Raw genomic sequence first — 20,002 nt, 5'->3', positions numbered from 1 at the left:
AGAAGTCCTATCCTAGTTATCCTTCTCAATTGTGATGAGAATTGTTCATTGCTACCACTTAGTTAACCCTTACTAAAGAAAGGAAAGTCAAGTGGATGAATTGACTTGAGCCACAAGTCCTAGCCAACTCCCAAAGAAAGACTAGCTTTAGTGCACTCCAAACCAATTAGCAATCTCTCCAATTATCAATCAACAAAGGAATTAGATAACTCAAGTGTCACTAATTACTCTACCTAGGCCAAGAGGAACAAAATCTAACTAATAGCTATAAGAGACATTTCATCAAAAACATAGAGTGCAATACAAGTGAACACATAAATTTGCAAGAATTAAAGAGAGATCTAACTACAAAGGCAAGAGGTCCACAATAGAAAACTAAATCAATCATGAAACAACAAAGAACTTACCAATTGCATTGAAGGAGAAATGTAGATCTACAAAAGAGAATTCACAAACTACAAACAAAGGAATTACATTAGAAGAAGAATCCTACAAGTGCAATAGAGGAGAGGAACGAAAATTAGAAGAGAGAATAAGCAGAAATAGATCTAGATCTAAGAACTAATCTAATCCTAATCCTAGAGAGAAGAGAGAGCTTCTCTCTCTAGAAACTAACTACAAAGCTAAACTAAACTAATTGGTAACTAACACATGTTTTCCTCTTCACTCCTTGGGTTAAATAGCATCAGAAATGAGTTGGATTGGGCCCACAAGGCTTTAGAATTCGTTGGCCACGTTTTGCTTTAAGTGAACTAGGTGGCAGCAACGGCACGTGCGCGTACTTTGCGCGTGCGCGCCACCATACGTGTAGCAACTATGGCAAATCTTATATCGTTTCGAAGCCCCGGATGTTAGCTTTCTAACCCAACTAGAACCGCATCATTTGAACCTTTGTAGCTCAAGTTATGGTCGTTTAAGTGCGAAGAGGTCGGCTTGACAGCTTTCCGGTTCTTTCATTTCTTCATGAGTTCTCCACCTTTTCATGCTTCTTTCTTCATTCCTTTGATCCAATCTTTGCCTTCTAAATATGAAATCACTTAGCAAACATATCAAGGCATCTAATGGAATCAAGGAGAATTAAATTTAGCTATTTTAAGACCTAAAAAGCATGTTTTCACTCTTAAGCACAATTAAAGGAGAATATACAAAACCATGCTATTTCATTGAATAAATGTGGGTAAAAGGTGATAAAATCCCCTAAATTCAATACAAGATAAACCGTCAAATTGGGGTTTGTCACTTAGCAAATATAGTCTATGATCTATCTAAGGCCACTGTAAGTTTCATGAATGAAACATGGTCCTCCATTAGGAATTTGGAGGCACAAGTGGGCCAGCTGAGTAAAAGAGTCACTGAAACTCCTCCTAGTACTCTCCCAAGCAATACAGAAGAAAATCCAAAGAGAGAGTGCAAGGCCATTGATTTAACCATCATGGCCGAACCTAGAAAGGAGGGGGAGGACGTGAATCCTAGTGAGGAAGACCTCCTGGGATGTCCAATGACCAATAAGGAGTTTCCCTTTGATGAACCAAAGGAATATGAGGCTCAATTAGAGACCATAGAGATTCCATTGAACCTCCTTCTGCCCTTCATGAGCTCTGATGAGTATTCTTTCTCTGAAGAGGATGAAGAAATTACTAAAGAGCAAGTTGCTAAGTACCTTGGTGCAATCATGAAGCTGAATGCCAAATTATTTGGTAATGAGACTTGGGAAGATGAACCTCCCTTGCTCACCAATGAACTAAATGCATTGGATAGGCAGAAATTACCTCAAAAGAAACAGGATTCTGATAAATTCTTAATACCCTGTACCATAGGCACCATGACCTTTGAGAAGGCTCTGTGTGACCTGGGGTCAGGAATAAACTTAATGCCACTTTCTGTAATGGAGAAACTTGGGATCTTTGAGGTGCAGGCTGCCAGAATCTCATTTGAGATGGCAGACAACTCAAGAAAATAGGCTTATGGACAAGTAGAGGACGTGTTAGTAAAGGTTGAAGGCCTTTACATCCCTGTTGATTTCATAATCCTAGACACTAGGAAGGAAGAGGATGAATCCATCATCCTTGGAAGACCCTTCCTAGCTACAGCAAGAGCTGTGATTAATGTGGACAGAGGAGAGTTGGTCCTCCAACTGAATGAGGACAACCTTGTGTTTAAGACTCAAGGATCTCCTTCTGTAACCATGGAGAGGAAGCATGAAAAGCTTCTCTCACTGCAGAATCAACCAAAGCCCCCACAGTCAAACTCTAAGTTTGGTATTGGGAGGTTCCAACAATGCTCTGATTATCTGTGAGGCTCTATGAGAGCTCACTGTCAAGCTATTGACATTAAAGAAGCGCCTGTTGGGAGGCAACCCAATGTTATCTAATTATATTTATTTATTTTCCATTGCTATTTTATGTTTTCTTTAGGTTGATGATCATGTGAAGTCACAAAAACTACTGAAAAATTAAAAACAGAATGAAAAACAGCATTGAAAACAGCACACCCTGGAGGAGAGCAGTTTGGCATTTAAACGCCAGAAACAAGCATCTGTCTGGCGTTAAACGCCAGAAACAAGCTACATTTGGGCGTTTAACACCAGAAACAGATAGCAGTCTGGTGTTAAACGCCAGGATTGCACAGCAAGGGCGTTTTACACGCCTAATTGGAGCAGGGATGTTAAGTTCTTGACCCCACTTGATCTGTGGACCCCACAGGATTGCCACTTTTTCTTCTCTCCTCTTCACACCTTTTCATAACTCTCTTCCCCAAATACCCTTCACCAATCACCTCAATCATTCTTTCCCATCACCTTTTCACCACTCACATCCATCCTCTCTTCCCCATAAACCCCACCTACCTTCAAAATTCAAACCAATTTCCCTCCCAAACCCAACCCTAATGGCCGAACCATACACCCCCTCCCTCCTATATAAACCCCTCACTCCTTCTTCATTTTCACACAACACAACCCTCTCTTCTTCCCCTTGGCCGAATACACCCCTCTCTCCCTCTCCTCCATTTCTCTTCTTCTCCTTCTTTCTTTCTTCTTTTGCTCGGGGATGAGCAAACATTTTAAGTTTGGTGTGGTAAAAGCATAGCTTTTTTTTTCATAACCATCAATGCCACCTAAGGCCAGAGAAACCTCTAGAAAGAGGAAAGGGAAGGCAATTGCTTCCACCTCTGAGTCATGGGAGATGGAGAGATTCATCTCAAAGGTCCATCAAGACCACTTCTATGAAGTTGTGGCCAAGAAGAAAGTGATCCCCGAGGTTCCTTTCAAGCTCAAAAAGAATGAGTATCCGGAGATCCAACTTGAGATCCAAAGAAGAGGGATTCATCTTCTTTTTGTCTGAAGGTTTGGACTTCCACTCTAAGCTTGCTCAATTTTTGAGGTGGAAAGAACTTTGCCAAGAAGGCATTGACTAGCTTTTCCCAAGAGTTCAGGCTTTCTTTAGGTTGTGAATCCAACCATGTTCTAGCTCTGTCTCTTACAGCAAAGGGAAAGAGTATAAGCTTGTAGACCTCGAGATCAACCCCATCGGTCTTGACAGTGTCACAGATTTGCAAGAATTCAGCTAAGAACTGATGAGGATCTTCCAATGGAAGTTCATGAAACTTGTAATTCTGTTGCATCAGAGAAACTAATTGAGGCTTAAGCTCAAAGTTGTTTGCTCCAATGGCAAGGATTGAGATGCTTCTGCCATAGAAGTCGAGAGTAGGTGCAGTAAAGTCACCAAGCACCTTCCTTGCATTGTTGGCATTGTTATTGTTTTCGGCTGCCATGACTTCTTCTTGTTTGAAAGTTTTTGTTAGGTCCTCTATAGAGAGTTGTACTTTAGCTTCTTTTAGCTTTCTCTTCAAGGTTCTTTCAGGTTCAGGATCAGCTTCAACAAGAATGCCCTTGTCCTTGCTCCTGCTCATATGAAAAGAGATGATAAGAAAATATGGGATTCTCTATGTCACAGTATAGAGATTCCTTGAGGTGTCAGAGGAAAATAAAAATAGAAGGATGAGGTAGAGAAGAGAGAATTCGAACTTATCAAGAGGGACAGAGTTCGAATTGCTGATAATGGAGAAGTGTTAGTCCTTTAAATAGAAGGATTTGGGAAGAGGGAAAGAATTTTCAAAATTAAAGTAAAAAGATTTTGAAATAATTAAAAAAAAATTTGAAAATTTGGTAAATGATTTTCGAAAACTAAGATTGGGAAAGAAATTAAGTAATTTTTGGAAAAGATTTTGAAATTAGAAATAAAAAAGATATGATTGAAAATTAATTTTGAAAAGATGTGATTGAAAAGATATGATTGAGAATATATGATTGAGAATCAAATTAAAAAGAGAAATTTTTAAAATTAAAGTTGATTACTTGACTAACAGGAAATTAAAAGATATGATTCTAGAATTAAAATTTGATCCTTTCTTAATAGGTAAGTAACAACTTGAAAATTTTGAATTAAATCATTAATTGTAGCAAGGATTTTCAAAAATAGTAATAAATAAAAAATGGAAGAAGTTGATTTTGAAAGGATATGATTGAAAAGATATGATTTGAAAAAGATTTGATTTTGAAAAATTATGAAAATTTGAAAAAGATTTGAATTAAAAACAAAATCTTCCCTCTAGTGTCCTCCTGGCGTTTAACGCCCAAAATGCTACCTTTTTGGGCGTTTAACGCCCAGCCAGGTACCCTGGCAGGCGTTTAAACGCCAGTTTTCCTTCTTCACTGGGCGTTTTGAACGCCCATCCTTTTCTCTGTAATTCCTCTGCTGCATGTTCTGAATTTTCAATTCTCTGTATTATTGACTTGAAAAGACACAATTTTAAATTTTTTTTTTTGAATTTTTAATGATGAGAAATAATTAAAATGTAACTAATCATTGGAAACTAAGATTAAACAAACAATGCATGCAAGACACCAAACTTAGAAGTTTGTATACTAAGGACTATAACAAATTGAAAATGCATATAAGAAACAACAAAAGACACAAAACAAGAGAAATTAAAGATCAGAGCAAGGAAATCATGAAGAATAACTTGAAGATCAATGAAGAACATAATGCACATGCAAGAAAAATAAAGACATGCAGGACACCAAACTTAAAATTAGACGCTAGACTCAAACAAGAAACATAAAATATTTTTTATTTTAAGATTTTATAATTTTTTTTTGTGATTTTTCGAAAATTATTTGGAAAAGAAAATAAAGAGATTCAAAATTTTTAATAAGAATTCCAGGAATCATGCAATGTTAGTCTAAAACTCCGGTCCAGGAATTAGACATGACTTACTAGCCAGCCAAGCTTTCAGTGAAAGCTTCGGTCCAAAATACTAGACATGGCCAATGGCCAGCCAAGCTTTAGCAAATCATTACGTTCAACAGCAAGATTGATAGAAATCAACAAGCCCTTGTGATGATAAGTTGAAACCTCGGTCCAAAAGATTAGACATGGCTTCACAGCCAGCCAGACTTCAACAAATCATCTTGAAACTCTAGAATTCATTCTTAAAAGTTCTGAAGAACAAAATAGAAATAAAATTTTTTTTGAATTTTACAAAAATTAAGAGGTAAAAAGCTTAAACATAAAATAAAATTACCTAATCTGAGCAACAAGATGAACCGTCAGTTGTCCAAACTCGAACAATCCCCGGCAACGGCGCCAAAAACTTGGTGCACAAAATTGTGATCATCAATGGTGCCAACATCTTGATACGCACAATTGTAATCTCAACTCTTTGTCACAACTCCGCACAAATAACCAGCAAGTGCACTGGGTCGTCCAAGTAATAAACCTTACGTGAGTAAGGGTCGATCCCACGGAGATTGTCGGCTTGAAGCAAGCTATGGTCATCTTGTAAATCTCAGTCAGGCGGATTCAAACGGTTATGGAGAATTGATAATTAAAATATGAATAAAACATAAAATAGGATAGAGATACTTATGTAATTCATTGGTGAGAATTTCAGATAAGCGTATGAAGATGCTTTGTTCCTTCTGAACCTCTGCTTTCCTATTGCCTTCTTCCAATCATTCATACTCCTTTCCATGGCAAGCTGTATGTTGGGTTTCACCGTTGTCAATGGCTACCTCCTGTCCTCTCAGTGAAAATGTTCCAAATGCGCTATCACCGCACGGCTAATCAGCTGTTGGTTCTCGATCATGTTGGAATAGGATCCATTGATCCTTTTGCGTCTGTCACTACGCCCAACACTCGCGAGTTTGAAGCTCGTCATAGTCATCCCTTCCCAGATCCTACTCGGAATACCACAGACAAGGTTTAGACTTTTCGGATCTCAGGAATGGCCGCCAATTGATTCTAGCCTATACCACGAAGGTTCTAATCTTAGATTAGAAACACAAGAGATACACATTCAAGCTTGTTTGCATGTAGAACGGAAGTGGATGTCAGGCACGCATTCATAGGTGAGAATGATGATGAGTGTCACAGATCATCAGATTTTTCAGGTTGAAGAACTAGTGTATATCTTAGAGAAGAAGTAGGCATGAATTGAATAGAAAAACAATAGTACTTTGCATTAATTCATGAGGAACAGCAGAGCTCCACACCTTAATCTATGGTGTGTAGAAACTCCACCGTTGAAAATACAAAAGTGATAATGGTGATCATTGGCTTCGAGTAAATGATCAAGTGTGTAAAAGATCAAAAGTATGATCAAGTGTGTAAAAGTCTCTAAAATACAATAGCAAAAGGTCTTATTTGTAGAAAACTAGTAACCTATGGTTTACAAAAATGAGTAAATGATGCAGAATCCACTTCCGAGCCCACTTGGTGTGTGCTTGGGCTGAGCATTGAAGCTTTCATGTGTAGAGGCTTTTCTTGGAGTTAAACGCCAGCTTTTGTGCCAGATTGGGCGTTTAACTCCAGCTTTTATGCCAGTTCTGGCGTTTTGACGCCAGAATTTCTATGCTGACTTGGAACTCCTGTTTGGGCCATCAAATCTCGGGCAAAGTATGAACTATTATATATTGCTGGAAAGCCCAGGATGTCTACTTTCCAACGCAATTAAGAGCGTGCCAATTGAGCTTTTGTAGCTCCAGAAAATCCACTTCGAGTGCAGGGAGGTCAGAATCCAACAGCATCTGCAGTCCTTTTTCAGCCTCTGAATCAGATTTTTGCTCAGGTCCCTCAATTTCAGTCAGAAAATACCTAAAATCACAGAAAAATACACAAACTCATAGTAAAGTCCATAAATATGATTTTTATTTAAAAACTAATAAAAACATAATAAAACTAACTAAAATATACTAAAAACAATGCCAAAAAGCGTATAAATTATCCGCTCATCAGCGCTCGCACAACAGCGTGCGGGCACTGCGGATAGAAGAGGTATCGCAGCCGGTGCGGACGCAAGAGGTTATGTGCAAATGCACAGATGGAAAGAAGGGGTTACATTCAGACGCACAAGGGATGCGTGTGCTGCGACTAGGTTGCCAAGGTCTGTGCGGGCCCACATATCTTTGCACGCGCAAAGGTGGCTCTTCCCCCTTTTTTATGACAAAGTGAAGTGTGCATTCACATGCAGGGTGTGCGTACGCACAGGGGGAAAAGATGGGATGTATACACACGCACAAGCCATGCGCGTGCCGTGAACAGAGGGAGTGTTTAGGGGTGTGCGTGCGCACATTGCTATGCGTGCGCACAGGGACGGAAAAACAGGGGTACTGTGCGCTCGCACAAGGCTGTGCGGACGCACAGGACTTTGTTCCTACAACAAAAGTTTTGCCTCTAAGGCATCAAACTTGATGTTCAAAACAGGTTTTCAAGTCCCAAAACATCATAAAACTCCCAAAAACACATTATTTCACTAAAATTACCCAACAAACTTCAAAATAAAACTAACTAACCAAGCAAAATAACCAATTATTCATGAAACAAAAGCTAAAAGAGAGAAAGTTAGAAGGATATTACCATGGTGGGGTGTCTCTGACGATCGGATTTCTGCTAGTAAAGATATTTTCATAAAAGTAATCGCGTTGTAGAAATTTTCCAACAGAGAATCCTTTCGTACAAAAGTTTTGGTTGTCACAAGTAACAAAACCCAATAAAATTTATAACCGAAGTATTGAAACCTCGGGTCGTCTTCTCAAGGAATTGCAGGGAGGTATGATTTATTATTGGTTATGTAAAAAGATATGTTTTTGGGTTTTTGAAGTAGGGAACAAGGAGAATAAATTAGTAATAAAGTAAATTAATAATAATAATAACTCTTGGCAAGGTATGAGAACTGGAAATCCCATCCTAGTTATCAGGTGTGATGAGAATTGGATTTTAATCCCACTTAGTTAACCCTTACTAAATAAAGAAAAGTCAAGTGGACTAATTAAATTGATCCTCAAGTCCTAGTCAACTCCTGTGGAAAGACTAGCTTTAGAGCGATTCGAATAATCAATTAGCAACTCCAATTTCAATCCACAGCTGAGTTTGATAACTCAAGTGTTACCAATTAATCAACCAAAGCCAAAAGGGAAGAAAATCTACTCGAATGAAAATAATTTGGATAAATCGAAAACATCAATAACATAAATAGAATAAAAAATGATCTTATATCTGAAATACCTCAATTTATATTAATTAAGAAAATCCTAACATGAATAGTTCATAAGCCAAATTGAAAAGATAAATAACAATTAAAGTAATAGAATAGATAAAAGTAGAAAATAAATTAAAGGAATATTGAACTGGCATTGAAGTAATAATCATAAAATAAAAGGAATCCTAATCCTAAAACCTAAGAGAGAGGAGAGAGCCTCTCTTTCTAAAAAACTACATCAAAAACCTAAAATTATGTATTTTCAAGTTGTAAAAATGTCTCTTCTGTTGTCCTTTGATTCCTCTATTCTCTGGCTTATATTCTGTGTTTCTGGATTTAGAATTGGGCCGAAAAAGGGTCCAGAAATCACTGGGAGCGTTTTCTGCAGATTCCTGTACGTGGCGTCCGTCACGCGTACGCGTGGGTCACGCGTTCGCGTGGTTTGGAGTTTTCCTGGTCACGCGTACGCGTCATTTTCGTTCTGCTCAAGGCACGCGTCCGCATTAGTCACACATTCGCGTCGATGCTATTTCACGCTAGGCACGCGTCCGCGTCATCCATGCGTTCGCGTCGCTGCCTTTTCTTCAAAACTCCATTTTTGTGCTTTCCTTCCATTTTTGTATGTTTCCTTTCTGTCCTTTAAGCCATTCCTGCCCTATGAGACCTGAAAATACTTAACACACAAATCACGGCATCGAATGGTAATAAAGGATAATTAAAATTAATACTTTTAAAGCATAGGAAACATGTTTTCACACTTTATCACATAATAAGAAAGGAAAAATAAAATCGTGCAATTCATATGAATAAGTGGGTGAAGAATTGATAAAAACACTCAAATTGAGCACACGATAAATCATAAAATATGGGTTTATCAGTCTCCCACCTATCACTTTGGTTTAAAGTCCTTAAGTTGGACTTGGTGAGGAGATCCTTGTTAGGGCGGCTTATGTTTCCACTCCTCCTTGAATCTCCAACCAAGTTTTCTCTTGATTTGACCTCCGGGGTCCCAAATGAATTGTCTCAAACTCTTAAGAGACTTCAAGCTATCAACTAGGATCCATAAGTGTTGATTCTTGAAATTAATACCCGGATCCCGTACTTGAGTTCCTCTATCACCATTGACATGCTTGTGCACTCCCCGAAATCCACTAAAGTTTTTCTCGCACCAAAATTGAGCTCCAAATGTTGATTTGGCTTCCTTGATGAACTTTCCATTTCTTTGCCAATTAACATTCTTCTCTCCACCATCCACTACTCCAAAAAAGGTTTAAAGTTGACAATCCGTCTCCAAGACGGCATATTGATGTGGGCCTAGAAAGCTTGTTGAAAAAGCCTTTACCCGCTCAATTCGTTTTTGCACAACTATCTTTAATTCTTGGTGAATAGAATCTTCCTCAACCTCCTCTAAACCTTCCTAATCATCACTCAAGTCAAGAATTGGAGGTTGTGTAAAGTCCACATCAACATCTCCTTCCAAATCCAATAAGGGAGGCTCATGAAGGTCATTGGCAGGGTTGACTAAGTTGGACAAAAAATCTTGAATGATGGAATCCTCTTTATCACTTTCCCACAATTCTTCATTTGTTTCCTCTTGTGCTTCATGTTGTGACTAGCTATCTTCCAATTGATTTTGTAATTCTTCGCTCACTCCACACTTTTCACTTGGTTCTACAAATTTATCCACTAGAATTTCTTGGTCATGGCATGAACGCAATGAGGCTAACCGGTCAAGAGTTTCTGCTATTGTTGACATGACTTGTTCTTGCTTCTTCCGGAACTCTTTTTGTTCTTGAATGAGCATGAAAAGTACTTCTTGTGTGGCTTGATCCATATGTGAAGATGAAGATTAAGGTGATAAAAGTTGACAATCAAACTCATGAGGGTAAGGGTTTTGTATGTAGTGAGGTGATGGTGTATAGAATTGGTGGCTAGAAAGGTAAATGTTTGGGTTCTATTGGGGTGCATTGTGGTAATGGTGTGAAAAAGTCATAAAGAAAATATAAACAAAAACTTACTAACAAAAGCAAACAAACAACCAAAAAGTACTATTTACACTATTAACATATTCACAACAACCAAAAGATATAACACCGTTTGCATCCCCGGCAATGGCGCCAAATTTGATGAAAGATTTATTGTATGGTTTGGAATCAATCAAAACAAGAATCAATTCTTTGGTAGCATAGTCCAAACCAACAATGAATTCCCTAATCAAATGTTTAATTCAAATTAAAACATATTACTGAGAGTAGTTAAACCTCGGGTCGTTCTTCCCTAGGATGCAATTGGAATGTTACGCTTTCGGTTGTAGAGGACAAAAAAAGGATTTTGTAATCAAAGAATAAAATATTAAAAGAACTAAGCAGTCAAAGAACTAAGGAATGAGCAAAATTGTGAATTAATGCAAGTAAAGAGAAAGATGAGATCAAAACTAGTAAAAATGCTATAAATGCAATAAACAGATTTGACTTGGGAATAAGAAGATCCAAGGAATCCTATCATCGTCATAACCACAACGATGATAATTATGATGAGTCAATCTCGCCTAGTTAACCCCAAGCATTGAGGAGTAAGTGAAGCAAGCATAATTGACCTTAATCCATAAGTCCTAGCTAACTTACCAAACTAGTTGATAAAAAGCTAGCGTCAATGGAAAGAAGAGTAAACTAACTACTCAAGAATTACCACTAAATGTCGGACATCATGACTCTAGTATCCTAGGAACTCAAACCACAAGCCAAGGTAGGAAAATCTACTCAAAATCTAAAATTGGCATTTTCACAAACACCTTGTGTGCATAAAGTAGAACATGGAAAATTGCAAAGTAAAATAGAAAACTATAACCAACTATCAACAATATCAATAAGAGACAAGCAATTAAACATAAAGGAAGCATGAAACATAAAATTCATTGATCAAAACTTCAAGAAACACAAAATTGAAAATATGAACAAGTAACTTGAACCAAAAGGAAATGAAAGTAAAAGTGCTATATTTAAAGAGAAAATTGAGAGTACTTACAATTAAAGGAGCAAAATCCAAAAGAAAAGCTTGCTATAAAATGCTACAATAGAAATGGAATTGAAATCCTAAGAGAGCAATGCTACACTACTCCTACTCCTACTCCTAATTACTCCCTAAAACTATCTAAGTGAGCTCTAAGTCTTAATGCCTTCATATGTGTTGAATTCCTCTTCATATAGCATCCAAAATCAGTATCCAAGCCTTCCAAAATGGGCCAAGAGGCCTCAAAAATCGCAAAGCACGTGTTTCATTAATGCAACCACGTGCAGAGACCTGTGCGTACGCACAGATGTATGCGTCTGCACACATGGCTGAAAGTTGACCTGAAGAAAATCATGATCGGGCTAGCGGACCCAAAGCTATGGAACTTGGGTGTGGATATTTTGTCGAAATGGAATGGCCTCACCTTACTGTTTTCTTAAAAAATAAACGAAATTTTCGTAAATGGTGGATATTTCTAAATAAAAAAAGTATGTCCTAAGCTTTAGCTTTTAATCCGCATATTTTTACCCTTCGTAATTCTTCCTCAGCCAGGCTTGTGCAGAATAGCAGAACAAGTAAAGTATTTGTAGCATAGCAAAAATGCCTTCCTCGTCAGTAATATGTTTGCTCGTGGCAATTGTAGCCTATTGGGAGAATTGATGACTGCATCAAAAATGCACTTGCTATTGCTAATACTAGTACATCGGAGAATTCTGAATTGGTTAGTTTAAATAGTCTCGGACTGTGAAACAAGGGAGTATCCCGAACCTACACGTACGCACGGGTGCTTGTGCGCACGCACACATGGAAATTCTTTCTTGTGTGTATGCACGCTTACTTTTGCGCACACACACTTCGCTATGTGTGCTTTTCCTTGTTTTCTTCATGTTTTCTCCCTTGTACATGCTTTCTTCTACTTTTGGCTATCCATTCTTGCCTCTAAGGCCTGAAATCACTCAGTGAACATGTCATGGCATCAAATAGAATAAAAGTGGAATTAAATTGCTCATATTAAGCACAAAATTACATGTTTTCACATTTAGAATCAAATTGGGGACAAAACACAAAAGTATGCTATTTTGGCGCTTAAGTGTGAGTTCATGTGCTAGAATCTATCCAAATTGTGTCAAAATATACCATCAAATACAGACTAATCACTCGGATCCGGTAATGAACACGTCATTCAATAAAAGAAACATAGAGCTCATGGCAACAAAATATATTAAGCAAAATAACTAATAAATACTACTAATAACCAACTAACACACAAATAAAAGATGCAATTATTCAAATATGAACATATTTACACCAACCAATAACATAGCACACATATGCAAATCCCAGTAACGGCGCCAAAACTTGACAAGCGGATAAATGTCGGTCAAGAATTACCAAAAAGTTATCTTCCGAATCAAGTCGCACAGTATAGTCTCAACTGACGAGATTTTCACTAGTCAAAGTTAAAATGAGTGTCACAAATAAAACCAATAACCGAGAGTAGAATCCCAGGTCGTTTTTCTTAGGAGTTGACACAAAATGCAATTATTGGTTAGGATTTCCTGGAGATTTTCGAAGTTGAGAACAAGAAATATAAATAACTAGAAATTAGAGAAATAGATAACTAGCAAGAGTTGATAATTAATCAATATAAAAAGTCTTGGTTAGGGGTGAGAATCGGAATTTCTATCCTCATTATCTTTCCCAAGTGTGATGATAAAGGCTCATTGCTCTCACTTAGTTATCCTCTAACAATTGAAGAAAAGTTAAGTGAACTCAATTAACTTTAGCTCACATGTCCTAGTCACTTCATGGAGAGAGACTAGAGTTGGTGAGGTTCAAGCTAATTAGCAATTTTCAATTACCAATCAATACTTAAGTATAACAACTCAAGAGGCTCCAATTACTCAACCCCAAACCAGGGAAGAAAATCTACTCCATGATCATGGATGAAATTTTCTCAAACAGTTGGTGAGCAACGATAAAAGACATGATGAAAGCTAGAAAACAATCCAATTCAAGCTACCACTAACAATAATCAACAATAACAAAACAAGCAATAACAATGGATATGGAAATAACTCAATGCATTAACAAAATTCAAAATTAACAAGATCCAAATATGAGTTCAAGATAACCAAACTGGAAAGAGTACTAAAGGAATCAAAGAAGAAAACTATGAGGAAAATAACTAGAAATGAAGGTAGCAATAGCTTCTCTCAATATCCAATTGAAAGTAAACTAAGAAAACCAAAACCCTAGAGAGAAGTAGGAGTTTCTCCCACTAGAATTCAAAAACTAAAGCAAAACTAAAACTAAAGTGAAGTGTGTCTATTCCAGCTCTATTCTCAGCGTATTGTCTTTATTTTCATGCTTAAATCTGGGCCAAATATCAGTCCAGAAATTGCCCCCAGCGTATTCCCTTATTTGTAGCACATGATGCTCGTCACGTGTACGCGTCAGCCACGCGTACGTGATAAACTACTATTTCATGGTTTATCTTGTGCTTAATTGAATGGATTTTATCAACTCTTTACCCACTTATTCATATTAATTGCATGGTTTTACTTTTCCTTCCTTATTATGTGATGTATGTGAAAAACATGTTTCCTATGCTTAAAAATAATTATTTTGATTACCCTTTATTTTCATTCGATGCCGTGATTTGTGTGTTGAGTAGTTTCAGATCTTCTAAGGCAGGAATGACTTAAAGGATGGAAAGGAAACATACAAAAATGGAAGGAAAGCACAAAACAGAGTTTTTGAAGAAACTGGCAGCCACACGATCGCATGGGCGACGCGGCCGTATGCCAGCTGATGAGCGGATAATTTATACGCTTTTTGGCATTGTTTTTAGTATGTTTTTAGTAGGATCTAGTTACTTTTAGGGATGTTTTTAGTAGTTTTTATGTTAAATTCACATTTCTAGACTTTACTATGAGTTTGTGTGTTTTTCTGTGATTTCAAGTATTTTCTGGCTGAAATTGAGGGACTTGAGCAAAAATCAGATTCAGAGGTTGAAGAAGGATTGCTGATGCTGTTGGATTCTGACCTTTCTGCACTCAAAGTCGATTTTCGTGAGCTACAGAACCCCAAATGGCACGCTTCCAATTGCGTTGGAAAGTAGACATTCAGGGCTTTCCAGAAATATATAATAGTCCATACTTTGAATAAGGATTGATTACGTAAACTGGCGTTCAACGCCAGTTCCATGCTGCAGTCTGGCGTCCAGTGCCAGAAACAAGTTGCAAAGTGGAGTTCAACGCCAGAAACACGTTACAAACTGGCATTCAACTTCAAGAAAGACTTCTCCACGTGTAAACTTCAAGCTCAACCCAAGCACACACCAAGTGGGCCCTGGAAGTGGAATTCTGCATCATTTACTCATTTCTGTAAACCCTAGTAACTAGTTTAGTATAAATAGGACTTTTTACTATTGAGTTTTCATCTTTAGTTTCATCTTTAGATCACGTTTGGGGGCTGGCCATTCGGCCATGCCTGAACCTTTTACTTATGTATTTTTCCACGGTAGAGTTTCTACACACCATAGATTAAGGTGTGGAGCTCTGCTGTTCCTCAAAGATTAATGCAAAGTACTACTGTTTTTCTATTCAATTCAACTTATTCCGCTTCTAAGATATTCATTCGCACTTCAACATGAATGTGATGATCATGACAAAGTCATCATCATTCCCCTATGAATGCGTGCCTGACAACCACTTCCGTTCTACCTTTGATTGAATGGATATCTCTTGGATATCTAATACAGGGGACCGAGTCCGAGTTATTAGCGTCTTCGTGGTATAAGTTAGAACCCATGGATGGCCATTCCTGAGATCCGGAAAGTCTAAAACTTGTCTGTGGTATTCCGAGTAGGATCTGGGAAGGGATGGCTGTGACGAGCTTCAAACTTGCGAGTGCTGGGCGTAGTGACAGACGCAAAAGGATAGTAAATCCTATTCCGGTATGATCGAGAACCGACAGATGATTAGCCATGCAGTGACAGCGCATTGGACCATTTTCACATGAGGATGGGATGTAGCCATTGACAACGGTGATGCCCTACATAAAGCTTGCCATGGAAAGGAGTAGGATTGATTAGATGAAGACAGCAGAAAAGCAGAGATCAGAGGAACGAAAGCATCTCTATACGCTTATCTGAAATTCTCACCAATGAATTACATAAGTACCACTATCCTATTTTATATTTTATTTAATTTTCATGCACTATAATTTCTTAAAACTCTTTGAATCCGCCTAACTGAGATTTACAAGGTGACCATAGCTTGCTTCAAGCCGACAATCTCCGTGGGATCGACCCTTACTCACGTAAGGTTTATTACTTGGACGACCCAGTGCACTTGCTGGTTAGTTGTACGAAGTTGTGAAACAGATATAAGATCATGAACGTGCATATTGAGTTTTTAGCGCCGTTACCAAGGAATGGAATGATCACGATTTCGCACACCAAGTTTTTGGCACCGTTGCCGGGGATTGTTCGAGTTTGGACAACTGACGGTTCATCTTGTTGCTCAGATTAGGTAATTTTCTGTTTCGTTTTATTTTCAAAAAAAAATTGTTTTCAAAAATCTTTCAAAAAAAAATTTTCCCTTTGTTTTCGAAAATTAATTTAAAATTTTTAAGAATGAATTCTAAAGTTTCAAATTGGTATGCTGAAGTTTGGCTGGCCATCAAGCTTTAGACTAACCCGGTATGATTCCTAGAATCTTGATTGAGGACTTTGAATTCATTGCTTCCTTTTCCCTATAGGTTTTCAAAAAAAATAAAAATATACAAAAATCCAAAAAAAATTAATAAAATCATAAAATCAAAAATATTTTTGATGTTTCTTGTTTGAGTCTAGAGTCAATTTTTAAGTTTGGTGTCAATTGCATTTTTTCTAAAAATTTATGCATTTTTCGAAAATTCATGCATTCATAGTGTTCTTCATGATCTTCAAGTTGTTCTTGGTAAGTCTTCTTGTTTGATCTTCATATTTTCTTGTTTTGTGTCTTTTCTAGTTTTTCATATGCATTTTTAATTTGTTAGTATCTAATTATTGAAAATTTCTAAGTTTGGTGTCTTGCATGTTTTTCTTTTCTTAAAAATTTTCAAAAAAGTTCTTGATGTTCATCTTGACATTCAAAGTGTTCTTGGTGTTCATCTTGACATTCATAGTGTTCTTGCATGCATCAAATGTTTTAATCCAAAATTTTCATGCATTGAGTCAATTTTGTGTTTTTCTCTTTCTTCATTAAAAATTCAAAAATATCTTTCCCTTTTTCTTCTCATCAAATTCGAAAATTTGAGTTGACTTTTTCAAAAATTTTTTAAAATCAAGTTGTTTCTTATGAGTCAAATCAAATTTTCAATTTAAAAATTCTATCTTTTGCAAATCTTTTTCAAAAATCAAATCTTTTTCTTATTTTATTTCTTAATTTTCAAAATCTTCACTAACATTTAATATGATTGATTGAAAAATTTCAAGTTGTTACTTGCTTATTAAGAAAGATTCAATCTTTAAACTCTAGAATCATATCTTTTTAGTTTCTTATTAGTCAAGTAATCAACTTTAGTTTTCAAAATCAAATCTTTTTAATTTTCTTTTCAAATCTTTTTCAAATTAAAATTTCAATCATATCTTTTTCAAATTCAATTTCAAAATCTTTTCTAACTTCTTATCTTTTAAAATTGATTTTCAAATCTTATCTTTTTGTTTCAATCATATCTTTTTCAAAAAAAATTTCGAAACTTTTTCAATCAATCTTATCTTTTTGTTTCAATCATATCTTTTTCAAAACTACCTAACTAATCCTCTCTCTCTTATTTTCGAAAATTCCCTCTCCCCTTTTTCAAAATTTCTTTTTAATTAATTAATTATTTTAAATTTTAATTTGAATTTTATTCTTCCTTTAATTTTCGAAAATCATCAACTCCTTTTTAAAATTTATTTTCGAAATCTAACTTTCAAATTTAATTTTTATTTTAATTAAATTTCGAAGTTCTCTCTCTCATCTCCTTCTATTTATTTATTCATCTACTAACACTTCTCTTCCATCCAAAAATTCGAACACCACCTCCCTCTCTGTGTTCGAGTTTTCCCTCTTCTCTTCTTTACATTACATTCTTTTCTTCTTCTACTCACACAAAGGAATCTCTATACTGTGACATAGAGGATTCCATATTTTCTTTGTTATTCCCTTCTTTGTCATATGAGCAGGAGCAAAGACAAGAACATTCTTGTTGAAGCAGATCCTGAACCTGAAAGGACTCTGAAAATGAAACTAAGAGAAGTTAAAATACGACAATCCAGAGACAACCTTACAGGAATTTTTGAACAAGAAGAGGAGATGGCAGCCAAAAATAATAATAATAATTAAAGGAGGATGCTTGGTGACTTTACTGTACCTAATTCCAATTTACATGGAAGAAGCATCTCCATTTCTGCCATTGGAGCAAACAATTTTGAGCTGAAATCTCAATTAGTTTCTCTGATGCAATAGAACTGCAAGTTTTATGGACTTCCATCTGAAGATCCTTTTCAGTTCTTAACTGAGTTCTTGCAAATCTGTGATACTGTTAAGACCAATGGGGTTGATCCCGAGGTCTACAGGCTTATGCTTTTCCCGTTTGCTGTAAGAGACAGAGCTAGAGTGTGGTTGGACTCTCAACCCAAAGATAGCCTGAACTCTTGGGATAAGCTGGTGACGGTTTTCTTAGCCAAGTTCTTTTCTCCTCAAAAGCTGAGCAAGCTTAGAGTGGATGTTCAAACCTTCAGACAGAAAGAAGGTGAATCCCTCTATGAAGCTTGGGAGAGATATAAGCAACTGACCAAAAAGTGTCCTTCTGACATGATTTCAGAATGGACCATCCTGGATATATTCTATGATGGTCTGTCTGAATTAGCTAAGATGTCATTGGATAATTCTGCAGGTGGATCCATTCACCTAAAGAAAACGCCTGCAGAAGCTCAGAAACTCATTGATATGGTTGCTAATAACCAGTTCATGTACACTTCTAAGAGGAATCCTATGAGTAATACGACGCCTCAGAAGAAGGGAGTTCTTGAAATTGATACTCTGAATGCCATATTGGCTCAAAATAAAATATTGACTCAGCAAGTCAATATGATTTCTCAGAGTCTGAATGGAATGCAAGCTGCATCTAACAGTACTCAAGAGGCATCTTCTGAGGAAGAAGCTTATGATCCTGAGAACCCTGCAATAGCAGAGGTGAATTACATGGGTGAACCCTATGGAAACACCTATAATCCCTCAGAGAGAAATCACCCAAATCTCTCATGGAAGGATCAACAAAAGCCTCAACAAGGTTTTAATAATGGTGGAAGAAATAGGTTTAACAATAGCAAGACTTTTCCATCATCTACTCAGCAACAGACAGAGAATTCTGAGCAAAAGCCATCTAGCTTAGCAAATATAGTCTCTGATCTACCTAAGGCCACTCTAAGTTTCATGAATGAAACAAGATCCTCCATTAGAAATCTGGAAGCACAAGTGGGCCAGCTGAGTAAAAGGATCACTGAAACCCCTCCTAGTACTCTCCCAAGCAATACAGAAGAAAATCCAAAAGGAGAGTGCAAGGCCATTAAAATGACCATCATGGCCGAAACCACAAAAGAGGAGGAGGACGTGAATCCCAGTGAGGAAGACCTCCTGGGACGTCCAGAGATCAATAAGGAGTTTCCCTCTGAGGAACCAAAGGACTCTGAGGCTCATCTAGAGACCATAGAGATTCCATTAAACCTCCTTATGCCATTCATGAGCTCTGATGAGTATTCTTCTTCTGAAGAGAATGAAGATGTTACTGAAGAGCAAGTTGCCAAGTACATTGGTTCTATCATGAAGCTGAATGCCAAATTATTTGGTAATGAGACTTGGGAAGATGAACCTCCCTTGCTCACCAATGAACTGAGTGATCTGGATCAACTGAGATTGCCTCAGAAGAAACAGGATCATGGAAAGTTCTTAATACCTTGTACCATAGGCACCATGACCTTTGAAAAGGCTCTATGTGACCTTGGGTCAGGGATAAACCTCATGCCCCTCTCTGTAATGGAGAAACTGGAATCTTTGAGGTGCAAGCTGCCAATTTCTCATTAGAGATGGCAGACAAATCTATGAAAATGGCTTATGGACTAGTAGAGGACGTGATAGTAAAGGTTGAAGGCCTTTACATCCCTGCTGATTTCATAATCCTAGACACTGGGAAGGATGAGGATGAATCCATCATCCTTGGAAGACCCTTCCTAGCCACAGCAAGAGCTGTGATTGATGTAGACAGAGGAGAATGATCCTTCAACTGAATAAGGACAACCTTGTGTTTAAAACTTAAGAATCTCCTTCTGTAACAATGGAGAGGAAGCATAGAAAGCTTCTCTCAGTACAAAGTCAACTAAAGCCCCCACAGTCAAACTCTAAGTTTGGTGTTGGGAGGCCTC

At 37.2% G+C, this 20,002-nt stretch overlaps 1 non-coding gene across 1 annotated transcript; it reads right to left on the bottom strand.

Annotated features, from left to right (window-relative positions):
• Window positions 1–18,293: 18,293 nt before the first annotated feature.
• Window positions 18,294–18,402, bottom strand: LOC112745937 (small nucleolar RNA R71). Its single transcript, XR_003173841.1, has one exon. It is a non-coding gene; the product is annotated as a small nucleolar RNA R71 (small nucleolar RNA).
• Between the last annotated feature and the right edge of the window lie 1,600 nt (window positions 18,403–20,002).

This window comes from Arachis hypogaea, chromosome 14 (genome assembly GCF_003086295.3).
Source record: "Arachis hypogaea cultivar Tifrunner chromosome 14, arahy.Tifrunner.gnm2.J5K5, whole genome shotgun sequence".
Classification (NCBI taxonomy): Eukaryota; Viridiplantae; Streptophyta; class Magnoliopsida; order Fabales; family Fabaceae; genus Arachis; species Arachis hypogaea.
The sequence above is the reverse complement of the archived record's forward strand: the minus strand, read 5'-3'. Positions and strand labels throughout refer to the sequence as shown.